Below are 16504 nucleotides of genomic sequence, written 5' to 3'. Positions count from 1 at the left end.
TCAGCTCACCACTATAGTCAGAGTCAAACCGTCCACCAGGGTTCGGTTGGCTACTTCTGTGCTGTAAGAAACCACTGGTGTCGCCGGCTGAACGTCAGGTCGCAGCTGGACAGGGTCATTTGCCACCACATCGATAATAATCTGGAGGACAGAACGCAGCAGTGGGTTAATTTGTACATATGCAAAACTTGTATCTTTTTCTGCTTTATTAATGTATTCCATTAATAATAATAATAATAATAATAATAATAATAATAACACTGGTCAACAACAAATTCATTGTTTAAGTTTTTTGAGCTGATTTAGGATAATTTGGTGTGCTGAATCCAAAAATCACATTAATTTTGCTCAATCAGGTCAACTTTCTGAACTATGCTACATATTGGCTTTTTAACATTTTTTCTTACATTTTTGGGCATTTTCACATCATATGATACAAAATTATTTCATATTTCTTGTGATAAACGAGTTCTGAAGATTTTACTTTTGCCAATTTATGATTAATGTTTTTTTTTAATATTACAGGCTTCGAGTAGAAGATCTTGCAAAAATAAGCCTGACGTATTCTGCTACATCTGCGGTGAATACACCATTGTACCTAACAGGAATAGTCACAAGTTTCATAAAGTGTGCTTTCCAATCTTATTTTGGTATTAAACTTGGTGACCAAGATAAAGTTTGGGCGCAGATTGTGAGAAGATCAAATATTTCAAAATCAAATGAGCAAAAAAACCTGGCCTGATTGAGAAAAACAGATGTCATTTTTGGATTTAGCGGTGCAAAATGGTCCTAATTCAGTTGAAAAAACCTAGACAACTTGCAAAAAACATTTTTGTAACCCAGTGTAATAATAATAATAATATAATAATAATAATAATAATAATAATAATAATAAATATTTTATTTGTAAGTCCCTTTCAAGACACCAAGGACACTGTACAACAACATAAAACAGACAATGCATAAAATACGAAGAAGCAAACAAATAGATAAAAGGATAATTACGATATATAGAAATGAAGATGTAAAATGGAGAGTAAAACTTATGGTGGGCAGGCTGCTCTGAAAAGATGAGTTTTGAGTCTTGAGTATTTATATTTATTGCTTTTATCTCTTCACACTTATTTCTTTTTTGCTTTTTGCTTGTGTTTTTTGTTTGCAACTAAGTTATTGTGACCAAGTAATTTCCCTTATGGATCAATAAAGTTTATTTAAATTAATCATGAGTTAGGATCGTGACCAGGAAAACACTTTTATTACAAAAAACAATAATGCGGAACTCATCTTCGAACATTAACCCATAAAGATCCAGAGCTACTTTTGTGGCAGTTTCCAAATTAATTTTTCTCTATAATTAACCTTTCGTAAGTGATTTATCACCATCGATTGTAATATATCCTCTTTAGTTTGTGTTTTTTTAGTGTAAATCACATATTTTCCTATATTTAATTTACTGATCGTGTAGATGTTCATTAAAGCTAAGATTAAAGTTGAGGGATTATATCAGAAACAGTGAAACCTGAAGAAAGAGCTACTTTTTCAGCAAAGATATCAGTAACTGAACATAAAAACAAGTGTTTCCATCCACTGTCATTGATCCAGCTTCATGGGTTTTACTGGTGAATCAACGTTGTAGAAGATGACAGTGTTTCCACAGTAACTAAGCAGTCTCTGAACGTCCAAATGGGTTATATCTAATGACCACGAAAAGACAACAAACTATTTACACCAATTATTTACATGTATTGACAGAATTAGTGGATCAGAAGTTATTAAATGGTTTAGATCAGTAGATGCTTTTGGGCGCCAGTGGCTGTTTGGGTCTTTATGGGTTAAACAGAAATAACAGGAGGTTTAACGGGGCTGATTTAATATTGGACTGACCAGATTGCTCTGCAGTTCTTTCTCTCGGTCTATAAGTGAAAACTGGATGGTGTGCTTTCCCAACTGCTCCGGAATGTCTTTGTTTCTGAAATTTAAAACACAAAACCATTATTTACACTTAACAACTAAACATCCTGGATCACTGTGAGACAAAAACACAAAGTATGATTTTACCTGAAGTGAATGCAGTGTTTCTTCATTCTCCATGGGTTCATTACATTTCATGAGTTTCCCCTACACACGAGAATAAATGAAGAAAACAGGCGTTGGTTTTTAGACGCGGTTTGATATGTGGCAAATTGACTGATTGATTTGATTGATTGACTGATTTAGTGATTTATTCCGAACATGCAATGAAATTTGACATATATGCGAACAAGCAAAACATGCATAATAACACAAATATCTACAATAACAACAATCTTGAAAGAACAGCACAATAGTTCCTTTTACATGCCTGAAAGGGGCGGGAAGAAGAGCAATTTATTCCATCCCACCCCCTCTCCATAAAATATTATTAATAACATATATGTCCTTCTTCCTTTTACATTACTTCTAAATTTATTTATCTATACACACACACACACACACACACACACACACACACACTTATACATATACCCACAACATACAAGTACACATACACACATATATACACATATGGGTCAAGTCACGCGCCTGTTGACTTTGAATCAAAAAATTAGAATTGAGATAATGATTTCAAACTTTTGTAGTTCAATAGTATAACATCTTAAGTTTCTAAATCCAGTAAAATTTTTGCCAAAAAAGGATTTTCAAGAAAATTACAGAACTTTTTATACAAACTAAATTCAGTCCCTTGGAAAGTTCTCTAAGAATGAATAATAACATCACTTATCACATCTATAATTGGAAATCTCAATCATATTTCTGTTTTCAATATGTTTTATGACCTTTTACACACCCTTTTATCATTATAAAAATAATTTTGTCTGAAAAATTGGTGTGAATTGCTTTTTTAAGCATTTTAATATCAGATGGTGCTGGTTATGTAGGGAATTTCACTTTTCTCAAAAAACATGTTTTTTTTTTTTTTAAATTACTCATTAATCAAATGAGCTAAACCAATGGAAATTTCTGAAAGAAAGCATTTAACCCTCTGCTTAAGCATGGCTTCGTTGGAATTTAAGATTATTTTGTCACTAATCTAAAAAAAAGATTTTTTTTCCCCCTACATAACCAAAAATAGGTCTCGACATGAAATAGCTAGGTTGTGAATATAAAAGAATATATATATTCTTTTACTTATGCATTTCTTAGTTGTGCTGGCGAATAAACAAATAATAACTAAAAGAAATACATACATAAACAACAGTGAACATATGTGACAATTAAAACCCTCATCCCTATATCTTATGAAAAACATGTTCTTATAAGATTTTTTGAATTGGTTTATGTTTGATCCTTTATTACAATGAGCAAATCCATCTGTAAAACTGGATAACTATTGTATCTTAGACAATTAAAAATTATTCTCAGTTTAATAAAATCCAAGTTTACTGATGTAAATCTAAACACCACATATAACTGATACCAGCATAGAGAGGCTTTTTAACCAATGCAAAATCCTTTCAAACATATGAGTAAATAAATAGTAAATAAAATACATTTCTGTGTCGTCAGAATGTATCAGATATAGAAGAGGGCACAGACCTTTTACTGCTCTATTTCCCAACAAAATATTAAATTGTGGTCAAAGAAGCAATATTTTAAGCCTATTTATGACAGGCTTTTCTTTTCATTTGAGAAGAACTCAAATAATAAATAATAGAACATAAAATATGGAAAAAAGCACATTCAACAGTTGTCGAGTCTTCTTTGCTGAACCAGTAATGGTGCAAACGTTGCTTCTGTCCTTTAACCTCTTCAAGTTTATAAAAGCAATTTTAAGTAAATGCTGGATCATATTTTTGTGTTTAACAATTTGGTGCAGCAGAGTCAAATTTAATCTTGGTTTATGGTAAAAACTAACCTGAGGTTTTAGAAAGTGCTCATTTTATCTCCATTTTTAACAGTTTTCAAACTTTGGTGCAACATAATTTTAAGTTGAACACTTATTTAACCATTAAAGATCCACAGTTATTTTTGTCATAACTTCCAAATTATTTTTTTAGTCTTTCCCAAGTGATTTATCACTATTTATTATAATGTACTCCTTGCATTTTTCAGTGAGAATTAGGTATTTTGCTATATTTAATTTACTGATCATATTGATGTTCATAAAAGCTCAGAGTAAATTCAAAGTTTATTAAATCAAAGGAGAAAAAAATAAGGATAAATGTGACTTTTCAACAAAATGTATCATTAACTGAACATACAGTGTGTCCATCCACTGTCATTGATCCAACTCCATGGGTTTTACTGGTGTATCAATGTTGTAGAAGATGACGGTGTTTCCACGTTCACTATGGAGCCTGAACGTTCAAATGGGTCATATCTGATGACCATGAAAAGATGACAAACTGTGTTTTACACCAATTATTTACACGTTTTGACTGGATTAATGGATTTTAAACATTTCAGATGAGTAGATGCTTTTGGTCGGTGGTGGATGTTTGGGTCTTTATGGGTTAAAGTGATTTAAAGAGAGAATCCTTTCTGGTGCAACCTGGCCTCATTATCCCAGACTTACCTCTTCACGTGGTCTTCTTGAATGGACCCCTTCCACAGCCGCATATCAGCAGCAGCTTTATTAAAAACTGTGACTGGGCTTCCTTCTTCAGACACAACGGTGACTGAAACACTGAACACACACAAACAGCTCCACTTAGTTAAGTGTGAGATGGAAAAGCGAGGCATACTGGAACGTAATGTAATGTGAGGGCAAACCTGGAAAGACGCCCCCTGCAGGAAGCACTGCATTGGTGTCATACGTCACTGACAGGCTGACAGGTTTGTTGGGATCGGGCATGACGGTGAGGTTCACTAATGGACCATGAAGGGGTTTGCTGTTCAAGGAGCCTTCAAAGGCCAGCTGATAGTACCCCCTAGTGGAACAGCAGGGGAATTACAAGGAAACTGCAACATGTTAAGGTTTTCATTTAACAAACCACCTGTGGAGATCAATATGCCCTCACTATAAAAAAAGATAATGCATGCATAAGTGAAAAGTAAACAGAATTGACCTTTCATGATATTAGCCTATTGTTTAGTCGAATGCTTTAAAAACCATCACACTTCTGTACTTGGTAACAGCAGCAAGCAAAGGGGCAGTCTGTTGTCTCATTCTATTCTATTCTATTCTATTCTATTCTATTCTATTCTATTCTATATATAGAACTTCATTGACCCTTTGGGCAGAGCCCCCAGGAAACTGAGGTTCCAATAGCAGCACGACACCAAATGTACACACAAGAAACACTCTAAAAAACAGTAGTGAAAAAAAACAAACATGCAATTGCACTAGAAAGTACTAGTAGAAACAACAAGCAGGAAATAATAAAAAGAAGAAATAATAAAGTAATAGAAAAATAATAATAAATAATAACAGCTAATTATGTAGTTTTATATATATATATATATATATTATATATATATATATATTATATACACACACACACACGCACACACACACACAGGGTGGGGAAGCAAAATTTACAATATTTTGAGGCAGGGATTGAAAGACAGTGTATGACCAATTAGTTTATTGAAAGTCATGAGAATTTTTTTGCCACAAGAAAATGTACATAATAGAAAATGTTTTATTCTATGTGTCCTCCTTCTTTCTTAATAAACTGCCTTCACACACTTCCTGAAACTTGCGCAAGTGTTCCTCAAATATTCGGGTGACCACTTCTCCATTCTTCTTTAATAGTATCCAGACTTTCTCGTAATAGTTTTGCTCATAGGTCATTCTCTTCTTCCATTATAAAACAGTCTTTATGGACACTCCAACTATTTTTTGAAATCTCCTTTGGTGTGACGAGTGCATTCAGCAAATCACACACTCTTTGACGTTTGCTTTCCTGATTACTCATATGGGCAAAAGTTTCTGAAAAGGTATGGATAATAGTGTTAGGTATGATTATGACATCAATATATGTTTGGTTTCAAAACAATTGACGTAGGCCTGCTGAGAAAAAACAACAGAAGTGTGTATTATTACATAATTAGCTGTGCAATTGCATTTTTGTTTGGTTTATATATTATAGATATATATATATATTTAATAATAATATATATATGATATATATATATATATATATACACATATACATACAATATATAATAACATAATATATACACACACATAATTAAAATACTATATATATACATACACACACAAATATATCACACAACATATATATATATATATATATATATATAATATATCTATATATATATATAGTATAGACACACACACACATACTGGGTACTCAACACATTACAGTGACAATACCTCAAATAAGGATATGAGGATATACATTTAACATATATCCTTAGTGTCCAGCCAGGGTCAAAGTACAATATATATTTATCTCTATTGCTTCTTGGTTGATTGACATGCTTGTTTTTATTCTGTATATATTTATACTTTTTTTCTTTTCTTTTAAACTGCTCTGCACTATGCCCCACAAGCAAGTTGTCTCATTTAATTTCGTTGCACAAACGTATAATGACAATAAAGGCATTCTATTCTATTCTATTCTATTCTATTCTATTCTATTCTACATATACAGATATACAAACACACACACAAATTATATGTATAGTTTAATCTATCTACCATCTATCTATAAATATATGTAAAAAATATACTTGCTTCAACCCCGATTCAGTGGTTTCTGTTTTAATCCACATTGTGTCCAGAGTGCTAGAAACCTTCCATGACAGTAACAACACTGATGACGTATCCCTTTTCTTATGGGCAGCATGACAAAAACAGAGTAAAATCATTCTGTATTTTATATTCTTTAAAAAAAGGAATCACTCACTTTGGTCCACAGACACTGGTGACAATGAAGGACGCTTTCCCCTCTGCATTCATAGGTTGGGATGTAACATTTGCTGCCACCTTAGATGACACAATCATTACATTTTTCTGGTTAAATCAGATTGCGACCTCATGTGGTCTTAGTCTGTTTTTGTCAAATTCACCTTCAGTGCCTGTTGTGAAGACTTCAGATGGACCACCACCCTCTGGTCTCTAGAGGGATTTCCCCACTTGTCGCATAGTTGGACGAGGAACGGTGTGGGGATGCTGTGGTTGTTCAACACCTGCAAAGGCTGATGGGAAACAAAAGGTGCTGTAACCGTAATGTCTGAGTTTTGGACACCACAACAGAGCAAAAGCACAAAACTAGTGGAGGGGAAATAAAAAGCTGAAACACAGTTAAATGAAGGTTATGATCAACATGCCACTTGTGGGAAAAAATATGGGGGATGTTTTTATCCATGAAAATATGGCAAAACGACATGACACCTAACCACAGTCAGCCTGTAAAGACCACAAAGCCTGTGAAAAGATTTCTTGCAGCTGTTTTTTTTATGGAATATTTGAATCCATTTTTTCAATTAAATTCATCAAGTACAATACATTTCATTCTTTCATGACTCGTGTATGTGGACAAAGGTCCTGTAGTTTCATTAAAATTTGTAATATTTTTTGTGAGGGTCATTTATAATATATTAATACACTGAATCACTTCATATTCCTTCTATTTGAGCTGTAGTCTTAGAGCTTTTTTTTTTAAACTTTATTTTTCTTATTTTACTACAAATATGGTTAAGCATACATAAAACAAACAACAGGATCAGGGAGTCACGACTTACATAGGAAAAAAAAAAAACATAATGGCTAAAATTTACTTAGGTGGTCAAATGAGTGGCCATTTTTGTCAAAAAAAAAGTTGTAAGAAATGCATAGAACTGTGTTGAAATAATGCTAATCCATTTGTGCACAGACTACTGATATTATTTGACAGTGGAAGCTATATTTTCAGAAATACTGGATTTTGAATAGCAGCGTATGTGAAAACTTTTGCTGGTGGACGGACGTGACATTATCCATGATGATCTGGTCAGTACCAGTACTTTATTAGTAATAAACTCATATACTTTTATTGCTAATTCTCCTCTTATTCATAAATGTTAGTATTGTGGATCTAAAACAATAACAGCTGACACAAAAACACAAAATGTGGCAGTGGACGGATGTGACATGGTTGTTACAGATCCATCATACTGATGCTCGGCAGCCATGTCACCGTTTCCACAAATGATCCCTGTGCAAAAACTAGTATCAGAATTATTTATTGTATAGTTTATCATCATACTAAAGAGTAAATAACAATATAGAATTATTTCTTTATAAAATGCTTATTATTAGAAAACTGTTGATTTAAAAAGTGAAGTGTGACATTCTTAAGGGATTCATAAGGGATGAAAATAACAGCAGATTTAGAAATCTACAGATTGTGTCAAACCCTGGTCCTACCTGTGTGGGCCCACTGACTAGTTTAAGCTGTGCAGGAACTCCAGCGGTCACTTTGACCATGACCTGGTCCACGTAGCTCCTGAAAGTGAAGCTCATCTCCTGGGGCCGAGGGTCCCAGACTGGAAGCAGACCCCTGTGACCAGCACAGAACAGCTGCTCTCCTGATTTCAACACAGAACAAAGACGCTGCAATTAAATATGGCATCCATTTACATCTTTGAAATATATGTTAAAAAGGTGCGTTCTGCTGTTTTACAAAAGAAATGTAATAATATTATTAACCACCAGCCAATGCAAACACTCATAATGCCCTCTGGTCTGTAGGGGGCGTCTTTACAGCTCTGACATAAATGAACCACAATTTGTCACATGCTACTTGCAGTTAAGAAACTTGTGGTTGCAGATGTTTACAACAGGAAACCTTTACTAGTGGGTGGGTGAGAACAAGAGAGAGAGAGATGATGCCTCGAGTGAAATGAAAGGATGAAATAAAGTTGCCTTGTAGGAAGTAGAGCATCCAGTGGGACTGGATCAACACATTAAAAAACTAGAAAAGCACCCGGAGAGCACAGACCTCCACCAAGGCAGATCAGTGGGCCCTCGTGCCTCGTGAGTCTCCAAACACATCCTCATCAAAGCTGATAAACATATTTAGAAGTAAATGTATGTATATGAAACTGTTTTGTTTGAGCAGCAGAATAACCCAACTTCCAGGAGTCCCTAGATTAGGTCATGACCTTTGACCTCAGAGATACAAATCTCAATCAGGAATTCTCATAAAAAGAAGGAGTGCTTCTTCTGCTGCAAGGACAGTATGGTTTCAGTCTTAAAGGATGTTGCTTCTCTGGGCCTTATCGCTGACAGGCTGAACTCCTCCACACTCACATCCTGTGTCTGGACATTTTAATGACAAATGAAGGCAGGAGGGGAGTCATATAATAAGCAGAAAGGTGGAACTGAGAGGAGTAAGGAGAAAGAGTACTTTTAGGCCACAGCTGCTTATGACCAAAGGGTTGCTGGTTCGATTCCCCAGACTGGCAGAAGGTTGTTGGCTGATGTGCCGTTGAGCAAGGAATTCAACCCCCAATTTGCTCCCAGGTGCTTGATATGGCAGCCCCACTGCTCCTCGTCTGCAGTGTGTGGTGTGTTCCTGCCTGTTCTAGTGATGGCTTAAATGCAGGTGGTGCATGTCTATGTGCGATCTACACACTGACACAGGCTGTTTGTTCTTTATCCAAAGAAAAATTCCAGACTTTTTCAAAACTGATAATTTTTCCCCAAGACCTTGACTTTATGTACTTTTATACTTGCATGCCTGTAAGTAGTAGAAAAGTTGATTTGAATAAATGTAAAAAGGAATGAATGCATAATTTGCAGTAAATTGTAAAAAATGTTAAAATAAAATGTTTTACTGACAGAAACCTTTTCAAAATCTATGAAAATCACAAAAGTGCATGGATATCACACATTAGTTTCAGGAGAGCACAGCCAGAGGAATAAAAGTATGAATGAGAGATGGATGTATAGTAAAGTAACAAATTTAACCAATTCTTAATAGCGTTAACATATACAGGTTTGTGTACAAACTGTTAAAATAATTCAACATTATATCCCTGAAATTGAGTTTCGGGGATATGGTTTTACCCTGAACACTGCTGCTGGATCCACTGCCGGATATGCTTTGTTTGAATGCAGTAACGAAGATAGATTTGGTTGGATTTCTTCTCCTTGATAACCAACATAGGGGACCCCTGGTGGAAGAACCCTATCGATTTCAACTTCACCATGAGTGTTAGAAGTCATCAAAATGGGGAGGCTTTAGTTGAAAATCTGTTTTTTTGGACATAAATCAAGCAATAACAAGAAAAACACTCAAAGAGCGCAGACCTCCGCCAAGGCAGATCAGTGCCATGCCCCCCCCCCCCGATCACCACCAAGATTTAATCATTTGTTCCTTGTGCCAGTATCAACATTTCCTGAAATTTTCATCCAAATCCATCGATAACTTTTTGAGTTATCTTGCACATGGACAGACAGACAAACAGACAAACCAATGCCAGCAAAAACATAACCTCCTTTGCGGAGGTAACAAGCCGATTGAAAAAAATTTGGTTCATATGATCGTATTATAAATGTCCATTTTCTCTCTACCATCCAGAGTTCATATGGTGTCATTTTCATTCACTAGGTGGAAAAACTGGTTCTCTGACCACTATTCTGCCACTATCAGGTCCATGTAGCTCAAATTGAGTTCATATCGGTTGTATAACAATTATCATGGAAAAATGTATATGCAGCAGTGGACTGAAGGATATCGGGGATATACCCTTGCTGTCGGCCCCCGACAGTGTAAGCCTCATTTTTATATGCTTTCCTCATGTATTTCTTATCTTACCAGATAATGGGCCTTTGAGCATCCTCTAAAATTCGACTGAGAAAAACTTTTTTTCTACACTTTTTAAGACTTTCAAGACTTGTGCAAGCACCCTGTGGCAAATAAAGAATCTTCATCTTAAGTGCCATTAAAAAACAAAACAGTGTTGGTGTCTGTGTAAGTTCTCATTTACACAGGTCATCGTTCTTCTAGGTTCAACTGGACTAGTTTTGCTCTTTTAAAAAAGTTTCATTTCTCACCCAAGAGACTTCTTCAGTTCTATTGCTGAGGGGAAAGTGGACTTGTGTGTGAGATTCAAGGTTTTTCAGGAGGGGGTGGGTCCAGGTGTGGAAGGTCATTTGTTAAGCTGTTTTGGGAGGCTGTTTAAAATGGTGTTGTAGGTTTTTGGTAAGTAGTGTCTCAGACCAACACCTCTGTTCAGGGAAGGATTTTCCACTTTCAAAAAAATGTCATCTTTGACTCTTCTCTCCAACCTTTTGTCTTCTCTGACCAATATCCTGACATTACTGTCTTCAAAGAGGTGTCCTTTCTCTTCTTGGTGAAGACAGACTGCAAAGTGTTGGCCTGAGGTGGGGGTTCTCCTGTGCTGAGTCATCCATTTGTGGAGGGGTTGTTTATTTTTTCCTATGTGGAAGTCGTACATTCCTCACTGCACTGAACATAGACAACATTGCTTTGTCTCCCTTGGTAGTTCGTCCTTGGGGCGGACTAAAGCCCCTCTCAGGGTGTTGGTGGGTTTGAAATATTTGACAGCAGGGAGGAAAAGTCAGAAAAAGAAAGGCATGAGAAACTATGCAGGAATTTCAATCAACACAACATCTCGGTATATTTCGGACGAGAGACGAAACATTTTCAAAGAGCAAAGCTAGTCCAGTTGAACTATCAAGAAGAAAACAGTGTTGCCTCTGATTTTTTCCATTTGAAAGAAAATACATCTAAGTTTGTCTTAATAAGGCCATATAAGTACATAATGCATAATACTGTGCACATAATATTTCATCATGAGAACAAACCTGCTTTAGAATATTGATCTTACTCCACTCTGGTTTTGTTGCATGTAATAAGCACAATATGTTTTGGCATTTTTCCCATTATGTCCATTATGGTCTTTAAGCAAATTGCTCTTTACTCTTGAAATCTACCCAAACAACATGCATGTACCCAATGGCAATACCCAACAATATACCCAAGATATTTAGGCTATTTGGCTTATTTTCTCTGATAAACAGGTAAACATGAAAATCTGACTTGAAATGTTCGGTTCCCACCTGCCACGTTAAGACCAGAGCTGATTTGTTGAGACCCTCAGCTTCCACTGTGATACAGTTCACACAGGTGGAGGTTAACGTCTTGGTTATCTCATACTGGTCCACAAGATCCAAGACTGTACAAGGAAACAGCAGAGTTACATGTAGTGTGAAACCACATCCTTATACCCAGCGTGTGTTGTGAGCTGATTCATACTTACTGATGTTTCCAGACATGGGCTCCCCAAGTCTGGCGGTGTGGGACAGTGTTGCTTTTAGCCGAGATGGTTCATTTGGATGAGGCCTGGAAAAAAACATACTCTAGGTGTTTCTCCCTGTTGAGGTCTGTAGTGTTGTATTTAATATACAAGGTGTCCACAAGTCTCTTTAAACTTCAATTTTTTTTTACAAAAGCAATTGATGAGATATTAATGAGATTTGTTCCATGTACTCAGTGGTTATTACAGTTGTAATCATATTGTGAGATCATGTGCAGTCGAGTTATTGGTCCATTTTTTCTTCAATGAGAGATCAATTTCTGCAAATGCTGACTTTGACCTTTTGACTGAATATGCGTCACCACAACTGGATGACCTTCGACCAGCCATCATTTTCCAGGTAGATGTTGCACCACCACCTTGGGGACTGCATATTGGTGGGTTCCTAAATCAAACATTTCCAGACCAGTGGATTGAAAGGGATGGTCCAATGCCCTGGAAACCTCCCTCACCAGATATCACTGCCCTGAATTTCTTTCTATTGGGTTATGTGACAGATATCATGTACTGAACAAAGATATGGGACAGCAACGACCTGAAATAAAACATCACTGATGCCATTGACACCATTGATGAGGCTATTATACAGCCAACATGGAAACAAATCCAGTACTGTGTGGATGTGATTCATGTAACTAATGGTGTCCATATAGAGGTGGATTAAGGCCCAGTTTATATGACACCGCTCTTGGGTGAAAATGACAAAATGTTTTATCAGATGTTCCCTTCATTTAGACGGCAACAGCGTTATGGGGGTTTGAAAATGCAAAAAAGTGACACCACCTTCCAGAGTGGAAATCTAAAAACACTTCACTCTCGCGTCACCGTCTAAAGCAGGGGTCTCAAACATGTGGCCCGGGGGCCAAATGCCAAAGGTTCCAATCCGGCCCCTGGGATGAATTTGCAAAGTGTGAAAGTTCAACAGTCAAGGCTGTCGAACTCATTTTAGTTCAGGTTCCACATATAGACCAATATGATCTCAAACAAGAAAAGTACTCAGAGAGCATAGACCTCCACCAAGGCAGATCAGTGGGCCCCCGTGGTCCCCCACCCCTGATCACTACCAAAATTTAATAATTTCTTCCTTGTGCCAGTATCAACATTTCCTGAAACTTTCATGAAAATCTGTCTGTAACTTTTTGAGTTATCTTGCTAACAAACAAATAAACACGCACGCAAACACACAAAGCAAAGCGATCACAATACCTCTTGGCGGAGGTAATAATAAATAGCATAATAACCAACAAAAATAATGACTTCTATTTTCTTCTTGGTTTGATGTGAAAAAAAAAATAAAAAATTACATATGCCTATAAATATTGACAATTTAAAATCTGTCTTGTTTTAGTGCAAAAAATAACATTAAATTATGAAAATATTTACATTTACTAACTATCCTGTAACAATAAAATTTGAATAACCTGAACATATATGAACAACCTGAAATGTCTAAAGAAAATTAAGCACAATTTTAACATTTTCTGCCTGTTATTAAGTGTTTAGTGTCTTTTGTAGATCAAGATCCATTGCACATGTACAGGGGTTGGACAAAATAATGGAAACACCTTCACCTCAAGATGATAATGCCCCAATCCATACAGCTAGAATTGTTAAAGAATGGCATGAGGAACATTCTAATGAAGTTGAGCATCTCATGGCCGGCACAGTCCCCAGACCTCAACATTATTGAGCATTTATGGTCAGTTTTAGAGATTCAAGTAAGACGTCGATTTCCACCGCCATCGTCTCTAAAAGAGTTGGAGGGTATTCTAACTGAAGAATGGCTTAAAATTCCTTTGGAAACAATTCACAAGTTGTATGAATCAATACCTCGGAGAATTGAGGCTGTAATTGCCGCAAAAGGCGGACCTACACCATATTAAATTATATTTTGTGTTTTAAGGTGTTTCCATTATTTGTCCAACCCCTGTAGAAATGATAGGTTGAGGTATAATATTGTTAAAATTGCACTTATTTGTCTTAAGAAATTTCATTTTTTCAAGTTATTCACATCTTTTTGTTTAGATAGTTTATAAAAGTAAGTATTTTCATAATTTAATGGGGGGGGGGGTTGCACTAAAACAAAGACAAAAATTTGGAGTTGTCATTATTTATCAGTTATGTTATTATTTTACTGGTCTGGCCCACTGGAGATTAAATCAGGCTGAATGTGGCCCCTGAAAGAAAATGAGTTTGAGACCCCTGGTCTAAAGGGTTGAAAACGCAAACCTGTGTTTTCTTGTCACGTAGAGTTTACATCACAGGCACGCGCCAGTACAGGAAAACAACATGTTGGATTATTCCCTGTGACGGACCTTCAAGTTGCCCTACCTGCTCTAATTTACATCCAAGAGTTGTTTCAGCACTTGTCATAACTCTTTATAGAGAGTAGCCTTCGGTTTCCTGTTTTGTGACTGTTTTCACACTAGGAGAGAACAGGAAGAAAATAGAACGGTTCTACGCAGGTGCTTGGTGGTGGTGATCCCATCTAGCCACCTGATGTGCATAGGAAATTTGACACACTTTTGTGTGTTCGTCTGCATTTCCCCCAAAACTCACGTCTAAAAGCAGAATTAAAAGTAAGAACACAACGCCACTTTTGTGTTTTTGGTTCAGATTGTTACCATCTAAACGTAGCCTCAATGAAGAAAAAAATATTCAATGTCTACTTTTCATTTTGTAATCATTTCCACAGATTTGTCTGTTGATTTGCTTTTAAATACATTTGTTAAATTGTAAAGGGACTTTATGATCACCCTGTGTGCTAGTATGGATCTTCTCATGTCACTTTGAAACATAACAAAGCATGCTACCCAAAATGTAGCTCTGTCCTTTTACAAACTGAATACAGTGAAGTAGGAGACTTACACTATGCTAAAGGACACAGAGATGCTCTGGTCTTGGTAGGACACCTGGTAGAATCGCTCTTCTTGCACCTGTGTTGGTACGTGGACGTCAGGCAGTTCCCCCTCTGACAGATCCTTCACATTTCCATCACTTGTCCAGTTAACCTTCGACACAGATCACACAATTCATTCAAGGTTCTGTACTTTCCTTAGTGCACACACTCTTTAATTGTTGCAGATAATATAAAACCTTACCTTGATCTTGGAGGCTATAGCCGGAGTGATGTCTACCTTTCTGTTCCCCTCATCGTATAACCTATAGAACAGGTTCTCCAGGGTGCCACCAGCCTGCCACTCAATCCTCTCGTTGTTTTTCAACACCAGAATGTCATTGTTGTGACAGTTGTGACAGCAGACTTCCATTCGACAGACTCTGGAGCTGGGTTCCACCCTCAGCTCCCTGGTGACCGACGCTATGCTCAGGTGATTCTGTTAGAAAAAGAACGAAGAGTGTGTTTATGATATTTTGTTCATGTTTTTATTTTATTTTTCATTTAACATGTTTTATATTTTCTTTTTTTCTGCTCAGTTTACTCAGTTCTGGTTCTAATTATTGTTCTCATTATAATTATCACCATGGTTGTTATTGTTACTATTGCTGATATTTTCTTGTGAGGGTCTTCGCCACCTTCTTTTTTTTTTCTCCCCCTTTCACTCTCTCCTTCTCTCTTCCCCTGTTCCTTACTGTCAGGTCTGGCATCAAAATGTGGTTCAATGAAACCCAAAATAAACACAATGGAATATCAAGGGGAGCCTCATGTACTTTATGAAGTTCCCCTTGGAGAAGCAAATTTGTTCAGCGCAATGAGGCAGCCAGACCACCATTCTGCTGTTATAATGCTGGACAAGACAAGTAAAAAGAAGAAAAACAACAAAGTACAGACTGAAACATCACGACCAAAGGTTTAGATGGAAAGCTTAAGTGTTTATTTCTACTCACTGGTACATCGAACTGAACTTTGAGTGTCTGGGGTTCTCCTCCGACTATTTTTACTTTAATGGGCTTTGTTACATGTTGTCCGACTCCTGTCCTGCTGCAGTCAATGTATATGGTCTGCAACCCTGGAATCTGAAGAAAGAAACAAGAAACACACAGTTGCCACAAAATTAATAAGAATAAAAAGGAAAAAATAGGACCAATGGCCCTGTAGCTTACTGGCCAAATTAAAAGCTTTGGGAAATGTATCCAGATGCCATTTATTATCACCCAGTTTATTATATTACAGAAAAAGCCCATGTTTTGGTCATATTCCAATCAGATCTGTAAAATTCTAATTCCAACTTGATATCATTGATACTTAATGATTTATTGGATCAAT

At 36.3% G+C, this 16504-nt stretch overlaps 1 pseudogene; it reads right to left on the bottom strand.

The window, feature by feature from the left end:
- Positions 1-16504, bottom strand: part of LOC115411710 (structural maintenance of chromosomes flexible hinge domain-containing protein 1-like) — a 33782-nt pseudogene that overhangs the window by 14279 nt on the left and 2999 nt on the right.

This window comes from Sphaeramia orbicularis, chromosome 20 (genome assembly GCF_902148855.1).
Source record: "Sphaeramia orbicularis chromosome 20, fSphaOr1.1, whole genome shotgun sequence".
NCBI lineage: Eukaryota > Metazoa > Chordata > Actinopteri > Kurtiformes > Apogonidae > Sphaeramia > Sphaeramia orbicularis.
The sequence above is the reverse complement of the archived record's forward strand: the minus strand, read 5'-3'. Positions and strand labels throughout refer to the sequence as shown.